Genomic DNA, 14,275 nt, shown 5'->3' on the forward strand with positions numbered 1-14,275 from the left:
AAACATGCTCAGATATGAACATTCCATCACTGTTCATTGGCTTTTTAAGTTTAAAGGGCAAAGTCCGCCCTTTACACATGGAAAAGTCCTGGGGATCCTTTTTAGCTTTTTTTTAACCGATTTTTAGCTTTTTACAACCTGTGTTTCTAAGATGAGTTTCTATTTAAATAAAATAAGTTGTGTCAAATGTTGGAAGAGTAGGAATTAACAGACTTGTTGTGGTGGCCGTTGCGAAATATGCATTATACCTATCATGTACTTCTGAAAGCCTTGCCGCTGACACCTTGCTTACGCCTGCGCCCACTTTCGTGTTTTGAGGAAGCGAAATCACAATGTAGTGCATCTGGCTCGTAGTACTGAGTCCTAAAAAGGTTTTTTGTGCTTACCCACGTTAATTTTAAAGTGAAAGAAACTCACATATGTCCTACATGGATTAGTCCAAGAAGGCCACTACGTATATATATACATATATACATATATATATATATATATTATATAAAACCGTTTTAGGTTGAAATGATATATAAGACAAGTGATACAAGCTAAACAGAGAATAATTAAAAGCACAACATATCAATTCTCTAAGCGCATTTCAAAATCCATGCATAAAGTGATACTTTTTTATGCAGAGACTTAATATGGGTCATAATTCTTTTATCCAGCCTTTTCAGGTAAACTGTAACTTTAACACAAAAATAAAATAATGGAATTGACATGTATGTCCTGTCCCTTTCAGGCTCTCATTGCACAGATAGGTCCCTTCATGGGTTAATTGTGGACCCTGCCATAAGCAGTGGATGCATGGGCAGCATGTGAGGACGCGCCCTCGCCAGATGCTCAATACACCTATAGGAGGCTGGCAGCAGCGGCATGTCTATGTAAAAACATTGATCTGTAAAGCATACGGTTTGTCTCCCTGATCCCCGTAAAGCTAGTGACGCCATCACTTCCCCGTTAAAGGTGCAGGGTGTGTTTTGATGGATCATTATTAGGATGGTATATTATGGGTATTTTACGGTGCTTGGCTGAGTTCAGTTTTTAAATTAACAATTGATACTGGATTTGACTACTTTTAGAAATAACTTTTGAAGGCTTTTATGTATTAGATGCAGTTAAATGCCAAATAGCACCATGCAGTGATATCAGATCCCTTTGCCTTGAATGCTATTAGAAAGAAAGATGTTGCGTCACAAATGGAATTTCGGCACATAAGAGGTTCATTAAACGGAGGACCTGCTTCAGTGATGTGCGTGCTCTAAGGGCATTGGGACTTATTAATACGGCACGGGGACCTACTTATAATAGTGCTAGTGGATATATGATGACATACGCTATATGGTAAAAAAAAAAATCATAACTAGTGCCCTAACTGTTTTATACACCATGACTTCTTATGTGCTAATTCCCAAATAATAGATCTTTATATTTTTGCTGGACTAAGTCACTAGGTCAAGGGTGACCAAACTGCGGCCCTCCAGCTGCTGCAGGACTACATCTCCCGTACTCCTCAGCCAGCCCCTTAGCTGAAAGAGCATTATGGGAGATGTAGTCCTGCAGCAGCTGGAGGGCCGCAGGTTGGACACCCCTGCGCTAGGTTCTTTTAGTCTAGTCCCCCCAATTTCTTTAGTTGCTGTTGACATCTATCTCATTTTCTACATCCACTTGGTGCCTCTAATACAAACAGGAAGCATACTTAAGTACACACGCTGCACATGCTCCATATGTTCAGCTGGCATATATGTGATTGGCTGCTGCTACCTCCAATTCCGCTACTCCTATACTTCCACCGCGAGTCTTCTCTGGCTCACTATCGTGCACATTCACTGTAAGGGACACAGAAATGATCCTTTCACGCTATCCGCAGTCATGGCAGGTAGCGCACCCTCTAAAGTAGGAAAAGCTTCTAGCAGTGGCAAAAAAAGAATGTGTTACATGGTATCAGAGAACGCATATTGAGGACGTCGTCTTCCAAAATGCATTTTAGGTCATTATACTATTGGCTCTATAGACTAGGTTTGCCCCGGAGCTGGGTAGCGCACTTGGCAATGACTATTTGTTTTGAGCCCTTATAACCATAATGCCGTGACACTTCTCAAACAGCTTTCACAAATCTAAGGTGTAGTTTATCCACATTTCATACAGTTTGCTTCACATAGGAATGTCCGGGAATGGACTCCGGTCTCAATCACTTTCGCATTTTGATATTAAAAGTGACAGGAACTATTGTTTGATCATGAACATGATGACATTAAATACTAAGGAGCTCATCTCATTTTCATCGGCTCGTGCACAATATTATCCTCTTTTTGTCAGGCAAACAAATATATTTCATTGTGCAAAGAAGCATACTAGGGATTTGGAAGCTCTATAAAAGCAGAGATCTGCTGTAACAGCATTCACGTGTTTAGTGGCCAAAAATATCCATAACTCTCATTACCAGGAAAGGTCTATAGACAGAGAGATGGACCTCCCACCATGTTCCTATTACTAGTATTTATAACCCATTTCCCAAAATATTATGTTTTCTTTTTTTAATATAGTTCTACTTCTATAATATTATTTTTTAAGGCAGCTGCAGCTGCAGCCATTCGTAGACAAACACCCTCCATATCGTACTGCCATTGGTAAACTTGACTGGAGATGAAAAAGCGGCGCTAACACTTGAAGGGCAGTAGAAGCTAAATGATGCTCGGCCGGTTGAGTGAGTGTGGCTGGACGGTACGATCTTACACTCCCACCAGCAGTCGCATATTAAAGCACCAGATCTGCCATACGAGTGTCGGCAAAAGTAAGTGCCCACTGGCAAAACTGATAAATGCCCAGTGGGCTGGTGGTAAACAGTGGAATGGCTCAGTCTAAATCACACCAGCTGGACTCCCTAACTAATGAAAGCCTGCGGAGTAAATTAGGAAGGATGTAAGCAGGACTTTACTTTGACCAGGCAAAGTTACCCAAAATATCACATGGCCGACAGCAATGGCAAGTCCCCAGTTGACCTAAAATTAGGTAAAACTTTTTGTTACTACTAATCTACATTTCTGGATACAGCACTGAATTATACGCTGAATTAAAAATATATTTTTCCATTGGAGGTCCCCTTTAAATTCCAGTTTCTTGCAGAACCACCCAGGTTTTGATATTTTACGGTCAGATTCTTTAATTGCTGCTTATGCTTAATAATATATAGTTATTCAATGCAAATTGCAATGAGGAATCTCGTCCCTCTGATACATCTCTTTAATATTTGCTGAAACATCACACTGACCTTATTCTTTATGACGATGCAGTAATCAAGTCCTGTTTATCTAATAAAGTCTTCTCGTCCTTATGCTTTATTCTTAGAGATCTTCTCTGTGATTAAGTTGTTTTCAACAAGGCAGCACAATAAGTAGTTAGTGTGTTACAATAACCTAGCTAGAACACAGACACACATCACTTGTAGCTGTCTGAAAACTTGAATAACAAAAAAATTATTACAAGTTGATCTATGAGCGACCCATGAACACAGAAATGTTCTAGAAATTGAAATTTTGGTGAATAAGTTCACACAAGCTTATCGTAGCTCAAAATGGTGAAGTTTCCGGTGACGGGGGACAGAACATCACCAAAAGCTCTGCCATTTTGGTGGAAATTCACACAAGGTTATCTCGGAGCAAAATGATGGAACTTCCACTGATGTCCTCTCCCCGGTCCTCCAGTCAGGGTTCCGGGGACGCCTTTACACTGACCCTCCGATTGGGGTTGAGGACATCACTGGAAGTTCCACCATTTCAGCAGAAGTTTAGCCCGGGAGGTTGTGTCCATGGAGATGCGGAGGAAGAAAGAAGAGAGAGAAGAACAAGAAGATGCGGAGCTGCGAGACACAGAAGCGGAAGTGGTGGACAGAGAAGGTAGGGAGACATTCAGAGCGTGTGAGTGAAAGAGCCAATGAACTTTGGACAAAAATGTGTAGCTTTTTGCTTCATTTTCATCCGTTTTGTGTGGGTCTGGCTTTGTTTTTTTTAGAGATTTCTACAAATTGATGAAATCTGCAAATTTCTTTGAATCCGGACGCACAAGTCTAACATCAACCGACACAGCAAATACAGTCAAGTTCTCGAAATAAGAAATCAAAAGAACCCTCACCTAAGCACAATTCTGAAATGACATAGATACTGTTAACTTTGTAAAATTACATTAAGAAGGGGCCTATGCCCCAGATAATGATCTATTATCAAAAGTATTCAATAACACGATCTGTGCACCAGAGGGCCAGATCTTATGAATAGATCAAGGAGTTTCATATACCAAAGAGGTGATCTTAACCAAGCATATGTTGGTTTTGCTCTTGACTTGATCCTAAGACAAGACTCTTGGCTCTAGTCCTTCCTCAGCAATAGCCATTCGTGCAGCCAAAGCCAAATTTCGGCGATATATTACAATCTAGTTAGGGTTGTTGACGGCCTCCAGAAAAGGAACAGCCATGGGTCACGTGGTACCAGTTGTTGCAGAACCTTCTCACATAAACTTGTTTAAAGTTCTCAAGGTGGAGTAAGAAAGTAGATTTTCCATTTTTCGAATGCATATGATATGATTATAACACCGTGGCTAAGTGTTCCGAGAGACTCCATGGTATTGCTATTGCGTGAATCATTAATGGGTATGGGTAGAGAATAATTATCGTGTTCTCTCCTGACATGGTTAGTGTTTTGCTGGAATGCTGGTCACAGAGATCCACGGAAAAAGCTGCCACGAATAGTCACTTCGCCCTGGCTCCATGGCATGCAGCTCATATGATGCACACGTTACGTCAGAGGCCATTCAAGCAGATAGCAATTCCTTGTTGTTGGATACCAGTACCTTCCAGCAATTTCACATTTCTGCTCGTGCTATAAATAAGAATATATAATATGGGGGCCGAGAACTTCATCTTGCACTTCTATGATGGGAGTGCATTGGAAACTCATAAAAGGACCTCAGAAATGATCAAGTCATTGTTTAAATGCAGCGTAACAAACATATTTTGCTATACATCCTGGTGGCTACATTGTAAACCGTACCAAATATTCAGGCAGTGGGCAAAATCAAAGCAGCCCGGTGGCGGTCGCCCCTTTACTATCCCTACAATCGGGTGACCAAATGACAAAGACTGAACAGGACTCACCCGCTATACAACATATTAAAGCGACACATGCCATTGTTCTCATGTGGTTCCCTAAAATGTGTAATGTAGAGCATGTATGAGCAGGTTTATTTTCGCCTGGTGACATAATTGGTCGTTCTGTTACTAGAAGTTCTCTAATTCATCTTTTGGAGTTTTATGAAAGGGACGTCCTCACCATTGAACAGGTTCAACCTGCTAAAAATAAAGGGCTGCAGTGCAACAACCCCTCCGTGGTCCCATTTCTGATATATAACAGAAGCCATTAGAGCGCTTTCTCTGAGCCATCGCCGGAGCCGAGTAGAGGGGAGTACAGCGCATGGACTCAGGCGACAGGAGCCGCGTGTGTGTGGGGGGGTTTGGTAAGGGCAAATGCATGGGGTTGGGGCAATTCCGCAGAATCTTTCTATGGAAGGGGGAAAGTCACAAAAATATTATGGGGCCCCTCGGTTATCGTATGCATTTAACTGCACAATGTGATTAGACCTTAAAATGAATAAATACAATAATAAATTAAAATGAAAAAAGGAAGCAGACACTGGACACTTGGTTAGTTATTGGGTTAGCACACCACAAGAAGCCTCTCTGAGCGGAGCTTCTTCACTTTTTCTTTCTTTAAGTCCAAATTGTTATGTGATGCACTGTTTGCTGTGGCCCATTTCAGGGCTGGGCTGGTCCAGGCACTTAACGTCCGGCTCGTACATAATGACATAAGTGCGGCCGCTGGCTGGGTTTGCGCAGCCACACGTTTCACTTTTATGCTCATGTAGCATATCCAGCCGGGGGCCGCTAACTCCTCAGCTGAGTATGGAGCGCTGCCAGCATTTGCTCGCTGTGCCAGGTGACTTGTCCAGGCCTGGCCCATTTATTCATTGTACAGCACTACAAAAATGTCTCTGCTATGTAACTTAATAACAAGAACAATAAAGCTAGCCCGGTGTTCTGCTTATAACATGGCTTTGCTGTCCGGCTAACACTATCTAGTATGCGAAGCAAATAAACATCAGGTGACCTCATCTACCACCCTCTCAGTAAGTGAAAGGTAGCCGAGTATAAGTTATAAAGTGTTATCCTCTATCTATTTATCTATCATCCATCCTTCTTTCTGTCTATATATCTAGCTATAGGAGATGCGGGCTTAGTTTAAATGGGAAGGCTGTGTACCGAGCAGTGTAGAGCGGATAGGAATGCGCATGCGCGGTGCTCCCCGGCTGCATGCTGGCTGCCCGAAGTGAGCGCAGTACAGTTGGCACAGACTGCATCAGGAACCGGGTCTCCTCCGCGGCGGTTCTTATGGCAACGGGTCTGTGCCGGTAAACATTGTTCAGCAGCACCGGAGCAGCACGGAACTTTACTCCAAGAGCTGTGACACCCCTCGGGTGACTTTTAGCCTTGGCGGGTCGCACTCACTCCTAGCAGCCGCTGTCAGGTGCATCACCCCCATCACTGGGGGTAGAAGTCGCGTCACCCTCGCTTCTGGTTCGGAGCTGAATTCGGTGCACTTTCCTCATTCGAATAGCTGTCGGATTGGAGGAGCCTGCGGCTTGCGATGGGTTGTTCCAGCAGCACTCAGACTCACACTCAGGGGAGTAACAAACCCCCTGCCAAGTCAGTGGAGACCAACGGGCCCAAGAAAAGCGGTGAGCACTCAGCATGCAACCCATGCCCCCATCCTTCACACACTGATCAGGGGGCCACCGGGGCCCCTAGGCACTCGCATTAAAGCACAGCCATTGTGCGATCGGTTATTAATGCACTTAGTATGTCAACCCCTTGAAAATATTAACAACTTATTTGAGTTAAGCTGCAGGATAGCCAGACTCCCATCACGCTCAGCTATGCAGGCAATCCAGATACTATGTGTTTCCTAATGAAGCACTTTCAGTCGAATGTCCATGGTTTCTCTGAGACTGCTGACACCGACCTGCTCTGTGTATGCGCTATATGTATAGAGGTCACCACTTTCTATACGGGGGCAGTTAATACAGCAGATCGTGAGAAACAGAGCACGTATGAGGTGTCACGATACAAAGGGCTATTGTGTGTTGGCCGTCAGAGGCAGGTCCAGGAGGTCACATTCTTTGCTCTGGTGGTCAATGCTTTCTGTTTTATCTGTGATTGCAAAGCGTTGCTCCATAAATCTGTCAAATACATTGGATGTCACATCTACCTAAACACGAAAAAAGGAACATTCACACGTTTTCAGTAAAAGCAAATAAAATTATAATAAATAATAATACTAATTTAAAATAATAATTTATATTAATATTTCAGCTAAAGCTCCAGCATCAGAATCATAAGCAGAAAACTTTTGTTTTGTGGAATTAAAAAAAGAGTATGGGATGTGGCAACAATATTATTATTATTAATAATAATAATATTGTTATTATTAATATTGTTATTAATACTTTATATAGCAATAGCAATACAAATATCAAAATCTACAATCTAGATGAAAAACTATAAACTTACATAGACACATAGAATCTGACCGCTCACTTTTCCTGATGTAAAGACCCAAATCTTAATCAGTCTTTGGCATTGTCTTAGATCGAGGAATACTTTATACTTATTTTATGCATGTTTAAATTCCCTTACTATATAAGCTTCTACCACTTCTCTTGGGAGACTGTTCCTTTTATCTACCACCCTCTCAGTGAAATATAACTTCCTTATTACCGTATTAGCTAATTTTGTGCATTTTCTACACTGTATATGTTAGTTCTAAACTTTGAGCATCAATTATCATAGCAATTAACCAGAAAGGAGAAGGGGATATATATATATATATATATATATATATACCGTATATGTAATTTATATGATACATCGGAGTCGTTGTATCTTTGTAGAGAGTGTTTCTGATTTTAGTATCTATGACGTATCACAGATCTCGCCCAGCGCAAGCGCTCCTAGTGCATCCAGTGAAACTGAAGAAGCCATTCCCATTGTATGTTCCTTGGTGTCAGATTTAGGCAAATATACATTTGATGGCTACTTATCATTATTTGCGATATGCATTGTGCTGTACGGACCTATATTTTATCACTTTCTCTTTCCATTGTGTGTGAACTCTTTGAAGCCGGCTAACGGGGAGGAATAGTTAATCTATTAATTGGAGCAGGTTGTAAAGTTAATATGCAGCAGTCATGTTTGTTTTGCGGAGGAAAGAGGCAGCGCCATTAACCTGGAGGAATTTACAAAGTTTACGGAACTTTAAAGCCCCAAAATGAGAATATATGTGCGCTATAAGTAAAAGACATATTGGTTTGTCTACAGAGGGCATTTGGCATTTTAAAGGAATTGTAAAACTTCTTCTGGTATAGAGATGTTCCTCCCTTTACCCCTTGACCCCCCTTCCAACATACAACAAATCACACACACTTACTCATACTCACTAGCACACACTCCATCTCACCCCACTTACACATACATGCTCACAAACACCTACACACCCATGCTCACATTGCAGCCTCGGTTTCACCACGGGGTCACGTGACCACAATACGTTCCTGTCTCCCCGCACCGGTTCAAAATAGTTTAGAACGGGCCCTTCCAACGAACAAGGGATTAAATAAATCAACCAGAGGAAATTGTAAGCAGCAGTGTCGTGTGACAATGACATGCCTACGTAACTCATGTCTGATGACCGCCGTAATAGTGTGAGACTACAAGGACAAGCGGCATTAAAGACTTTTCATAGCGGTCATAGTAACCTCTTTACGGTCAGTGCCATCTTCTAGCAGTTACGTCTTCATCAGCGCTTCTATAGCGTGCGTCACGGAGAGCAGGAGTTCCTGTTGGGCAGCGTTCCTGTCCCTGCATTAATCTAGCAAATCAATAACTACAACTTCATTATCCTTTTAATGATGTCAGAAATTAACCCCTTGTGTAAGTCACCTTTCAGAAGTGCATTTAGAGACTGTTTTTTCTGTATCTTGAAACAAGAGCCCTTTGACTTTAAAAAGTGCTGTTGAGTACCTTTTCAGGCAATATGTCACTCCATTAACCCTTTTTATGATAATTTACTCATATTAAACACAAGTTAGTTCACTTAAAGGACCAGGAAAAACCTCTTACTCAAATTACAAGGATTTTTTTTACTTTACTGAGAAGGTGGTAGATAAGTGGGACAACCTCCTAAGAGATGTGGTAGAAGTTAATAAGACGAGGGACTGTAACGATGCATGGGATGGGCATATGGCTCCTAAAGATGAGACCAGGCACTGATTAATATTTACAGCATTAACACCAGACAGACTAGATGGGCCGTGTAATTTTGTGTTTCTATTTTTAATATTGTTTTAGTTTTGTTTTCGTCTTTTGATGACAGTTCGGCTTCCTTGTGCTTATACCAGAGGTCTCCAGGAACATTGCCAACACTCGAATTATTACAGAGACCAACAACGGTCAAAGATAATTCATACTCTTATTTAAACACAATGAAAAAGTCACACAATTCTCAACGGTTTGTGACCCTGGAGAACTGGTTATTGCTCTTTGTTTTTCAGTGGAGAAACCTGACCTTCTAGTCCTTCCATACCACCATTCCCAGTTTAGGTGTATGACATATGCTCATACCTGGGAACCTCTTAGCTCCGGCTACCCAGAGCCTTCCCTTGTGGCCAGGACTGCCCACTGATGTCAGCGGGCGGTCCTGTGATGTCAATGGGCGGTCCTGTGATGTTGGTGGGCAGTACCAATGACATTGCAGGAAACACGCTCATTAAAAGGTGCAATGGGTGGGGAGCAAGGCGTGTCAAGGATACCTGGAAACTTCCTGGATTTGACCCGGAGATCTATGGGTGAAGCTCCAGTTCTCTGGGTCAAGACCCGAATCCCCCGGGTCAGGGGAGCGGGGTCTTGGCACGTCCACTCCCCGCCCATTTCCCTGCCCCCGACGTCCGTGTCCCACAAGGGAAGGCTCCGGGTAGCCAGAGTGAAGTTCCCAGGTATGGATATGCTACATACTTAACAATAGGGCAGGCATAAATTATTGGGGGGGGGGGGTAATCAGGCAGATCAAGAAGACAGGAAGTTTTTTCCCGGTAGTTTGCCTATAAAGTGGTCTTTTAATAAATCTTGCTCATTTCAACCTATAACCCCCCCCCCCATTGCACAGGTTTGTTTAGTGTATGGCAGATCTGCTTTAAAGCAAAATGTCTGCTCCTAGCCAATTTTTTAATTTGCAGGCGCACAAATCAGGATTATTAGACTATAACTACTTCCATTTTATCAAACAATCCCTTCCAGTGCTTAGATAGTTAAAACGAGGATACCAAAGCTTTAATAATTCATGTGGGGTTGTTAAATATTTAGTTTATACCACTGAACTTGGGTTTTATGCTCTGTTGACTTCACATACGTTACCGTTTGGGGTCACTTCGCTGTTTCATGGAAAACAAGGAAATTTCTAGCTGTAACATAATTGCAAAAAAGTTTTCTAATGATCAATTAGCCTTTTTAAATTAAAGTTGAATTAGCGAACATAACGTGCCATTTGGAACACAGGAACACAGATTCAGCTCCTTGGTAAGCAATATAGCCATGAAAAATTACATGGGACTCGCCAAACTGGGGGTGCTTTTACGTAGCGTCAGGCTGAGCAATATATAGCAATATAATGTGACAGAATCCCTAATATTTATGCCTCGGGTGTTTGGGGGTGGCTAAAAAGTGACCTACACAATATTAGGGTCATAACGTTATGGCTGATCGGTGTATAAAACAATAATAATAAATGTGGCTCTGAACATAACGCACTTAGAGGCTGCATTGACCAGCCACATGATTACTTGTCAGTTATTAATTGATTTATATAGCACCATCATACTCGACAGCATTGTACGATGGGTAATCAGGGCACAACAAGCAGTGCATCAGTCTGGAAGATCAATCTGATGCGGTACCCGGTGCAAAGTAACTGGCGTCAGCGCCAATGGCAGTTCAGAAAGAATGCTAGAAGATGTCAGTAGGGATAAGGGCTTGGCTAGTGGTTTGGGTAGCCTCATAATACAAGCAGCTAACTTTATTTGTTTTTTTGATACACGCTCACCAATGTGTGCTGAATTGCAGAACATATGACAGAGGTGAGCGTGTATCCTGGTGTTGCTGTGTTTATTAACGTCACTATGTTTGTCACTATATAATCATCAAAAAAAACTTTCTATTTCCCAAGACACACAGTGTTATTCCTCCTGACACCATGAGATCTATAACAATAAACAATGTAATAACTACAGATCTAAATACGAAATTAGACGGGCAACAACAGCAAACACTAGCACTAACAATCCCCACAACATTGGTGGTAGGTTTTTGTGATCACTTGAATCCAGCCTTTTATTTAAATGCTATTTTGACATTTTCTGTTCTTTATGGAACATCCTGGTTACCCAATTTTTTTCTTTATTATTCCATTTTTTTAAAGTCAGGAACAGACATGACTCATATGTACTACGTAACCATTAGAATTTCTCTATGAATTCTATTTTAAATATAATTTATTATTCTAAAATCATTGCTATAATAGTACTTATTATATAATACTAACTACACAAACTACCGTATACTCTAACCATAGTACACTCAAGTGCCAACATCTGCATCAGAACCAAACATGAACCGAAAAACGTAGCCTCTATGATTTGCTAAATAAGAATTGTTGCATCAATTTTAACGAAGGGATTCCAGATATAAATACATTGTTGTGTCTTCTTACTAAGGACCAAATCTTTGAGAGGAAGCCAATTAGTCTCATAGCTTGTAACTCGGGAATGCCTTCTGCAACACTACTTTAATTGGTTTCTTGGGGATTGTTATAATAAAGCATTCTAATGTACAGTTTTATTAATGATCATTTTATTCATTGTATTTTTCACATAGAGGAAAATTGTATTGCTGGAAGTTTTAAAAGGGTTAAAAAATAACTCACTTAAGCATTATTATTTTTATTTATTTTTTTAATTAAACACTTTAATGGCAATAACATTATTTTCATTTTCAGCTTCTTCAGATGTAAGCGACCAAATAGTAGATGACATAGAAACCATTCCAGACCAAACAAAACTAGTACCAGAGCAAGAAGCATCAACGAATGATCCTCCAACAGAGGAAGAGCAAGTTGAAGCCACAGAAGCAGTAGAGTTGGAAGCCTCAGAAGGTCAGCTCCCTGCCGAGGACGTCTGTGAGCCCAGCGGTGGACCAGCAGATGAGGAGGAACCCGAAGAGCCAGAGCAGTGCGCCGAAGTGCAGGAAAACCATGACCTTGCATGTGTAGAAGGTACGATTGCAACCGAACATTGAACTGATAAACACACAATTCCAGACTTGTTGAGTCTTGCTGGTATAACAAAAATGTTAACAAACTAAAAACTTTTAGTTACTGTGTTTATAAATATGTACAGTTCTCTCTGTTTTCGGCAAAAGGACATATGCTCATCGGTAACCATATTTTAGATTATTCTATTATTGTTAAAGGGGAGCTCCTACCGTTATCAGGTAAACAATACATTTTCAAAAATATTACACTATGTTAAACAATAGAATGTCTAAAACGTAATCACCCAGCCCCGACACTCTAACTAACGAAAGTCTTTAGAGGAACAGACTTCATTAACATAGTCATCAGAGTCACACCTCCATGCCTGCAGATAAATGAGGTTTATTGGAACAAAATGAGATAAATCCAGGTTTTTGTCAATGCCGACCTACATTACGCAGCGCTGTGTTTTATGTTCAAGAAGAAAAAAAATATTTTCTATGGTGGTATATAGATAATAACCAAAAAGTTTCATTTAAAATAACTTTTTATACATTTGATAGCAGAGTGGCTATAACAATCACAATGTATAAGGTTTGGTTATAAGTGTCACTTCATAAAAACCATAGAAAATGATTTAGTAAGGTAAAACTAAATAAGTTATAGAAATTAGTTAGCTATATAATGTCATTATTTTATTTTAATACATTTGTGTTGTATTGAGTTGTCAGGACTTTCACCTATAGTTATATGTCATTATACGGTGTTTGGATTTGTGTTACTGTTGCGCGTTTGTGAAGGATGTGTGCACGGCACAGCAGTGGATGTCAAACAGTGGTTGCTAGAAACCACCTGCCCTACAATGACACGCATAGACCTGCTGGTACTCATTATATCTCATTGGTGTCCAGGTGAGATAGAAGACAAAGTGCATGAAGAGCCAGCATGCGAGGAGGGAGAGACAATGGAGGAAGAAACCGGACACTCGGCGGATGCCGCAGAACCAGAGATCAGTATGTTGACAGGGCTCTGAATGACCATTTCATTATCGCTCGGGTGACACAAATGTTGTTGGGGGTATAATTAGAAGATCTGTCACTAGCATTCTTCGGTTACTTAACCCAAGTCAACAGCGATGTAAAGAGATACGCAGTTCTACAAATATTAAACATTTTATTGATGAAATAAGTACGATTTAGGGTGAAATTAGTTAATAATTAATAAAATGAAATATCTGTGTAACACTTTAACATCATCTTTTATCTTATTAGACACAATTGGAATAATTTGACAGTTTCATTTCTGTATACCCTTCCATAATGTGCATTTTAATTTATAAGATAGCTGAGAGGTCCCCGTAAGTTCCTGTTGGATTCTGTCGCTTTAAACATATTAGTATGAAATTTCGTATAACTTTTAATTATGGTTTATGTTTTTTTGTCTCCTTAGGTGAAACGAATATAGAAGAGTAAAGCCTTTTTATGACATCTGGTCATTGGCATGGACACTTTCATACTGCTGGGGGTGTGTTTTTGAAGCAAAAGAGAGTATATTCAATTGTACAACAATGTTCTGTCTGACGTCATCTTGCCAAGCCTTCAGCAAGTAGTTGTAGCCTGCGGAGCTCTAGTACACAATAATGTTGTGCCTTATCTACAGCATCAATGGGGTGTTGGGACTGTTTCCTTTAATTAAACGCAGCCGTTTTATCAGCTTCTCGGTCACCTGTTTCAAGGTACGGACGAAGAATTATAGCGTCAATCAAAGGATTAAACCCCACATGCACTCTGTCGTCTCCAACACACGCAATATTCATTTCTGCTTCACGGAATTGTTTAGCTCAAGTCAATAAATGACCCCTTCTGGTCAAATTA

General features: G+C 40.8%; 1 long non-coding RNA gene across 1 annotated transcript; it reads left to right on the forward strand.

Moving 5' to 3' along the window:
• Positions 1–13,319: 13,319 nt before the first annotated feature.
• LOC128497577 (uncharacterized) lies at positions 13,320–14,275 on the forward strand. Its single transcript, XR_008354330.1, has 2 exons — positions 13,320–13,414; positions 13,851–14,275. It is a non-coding gene; the product is annotated as an uncharacterized LOC128497577 (long non-coding RNA).

Source organism: Spea bombifrons, chromosome 5 (genome assembly GCF_027358695.1).
Source record: "Spea bombifrons isolate aSpeBom1 chromosome 5, aSpeBom1.2.pri, whole genome shotgun sequence".
NCBI lineage: Eukaryota > Metazoa > Chordata > Amphibia > Anura > Pelobatidae > Spea > Spea bombifrons.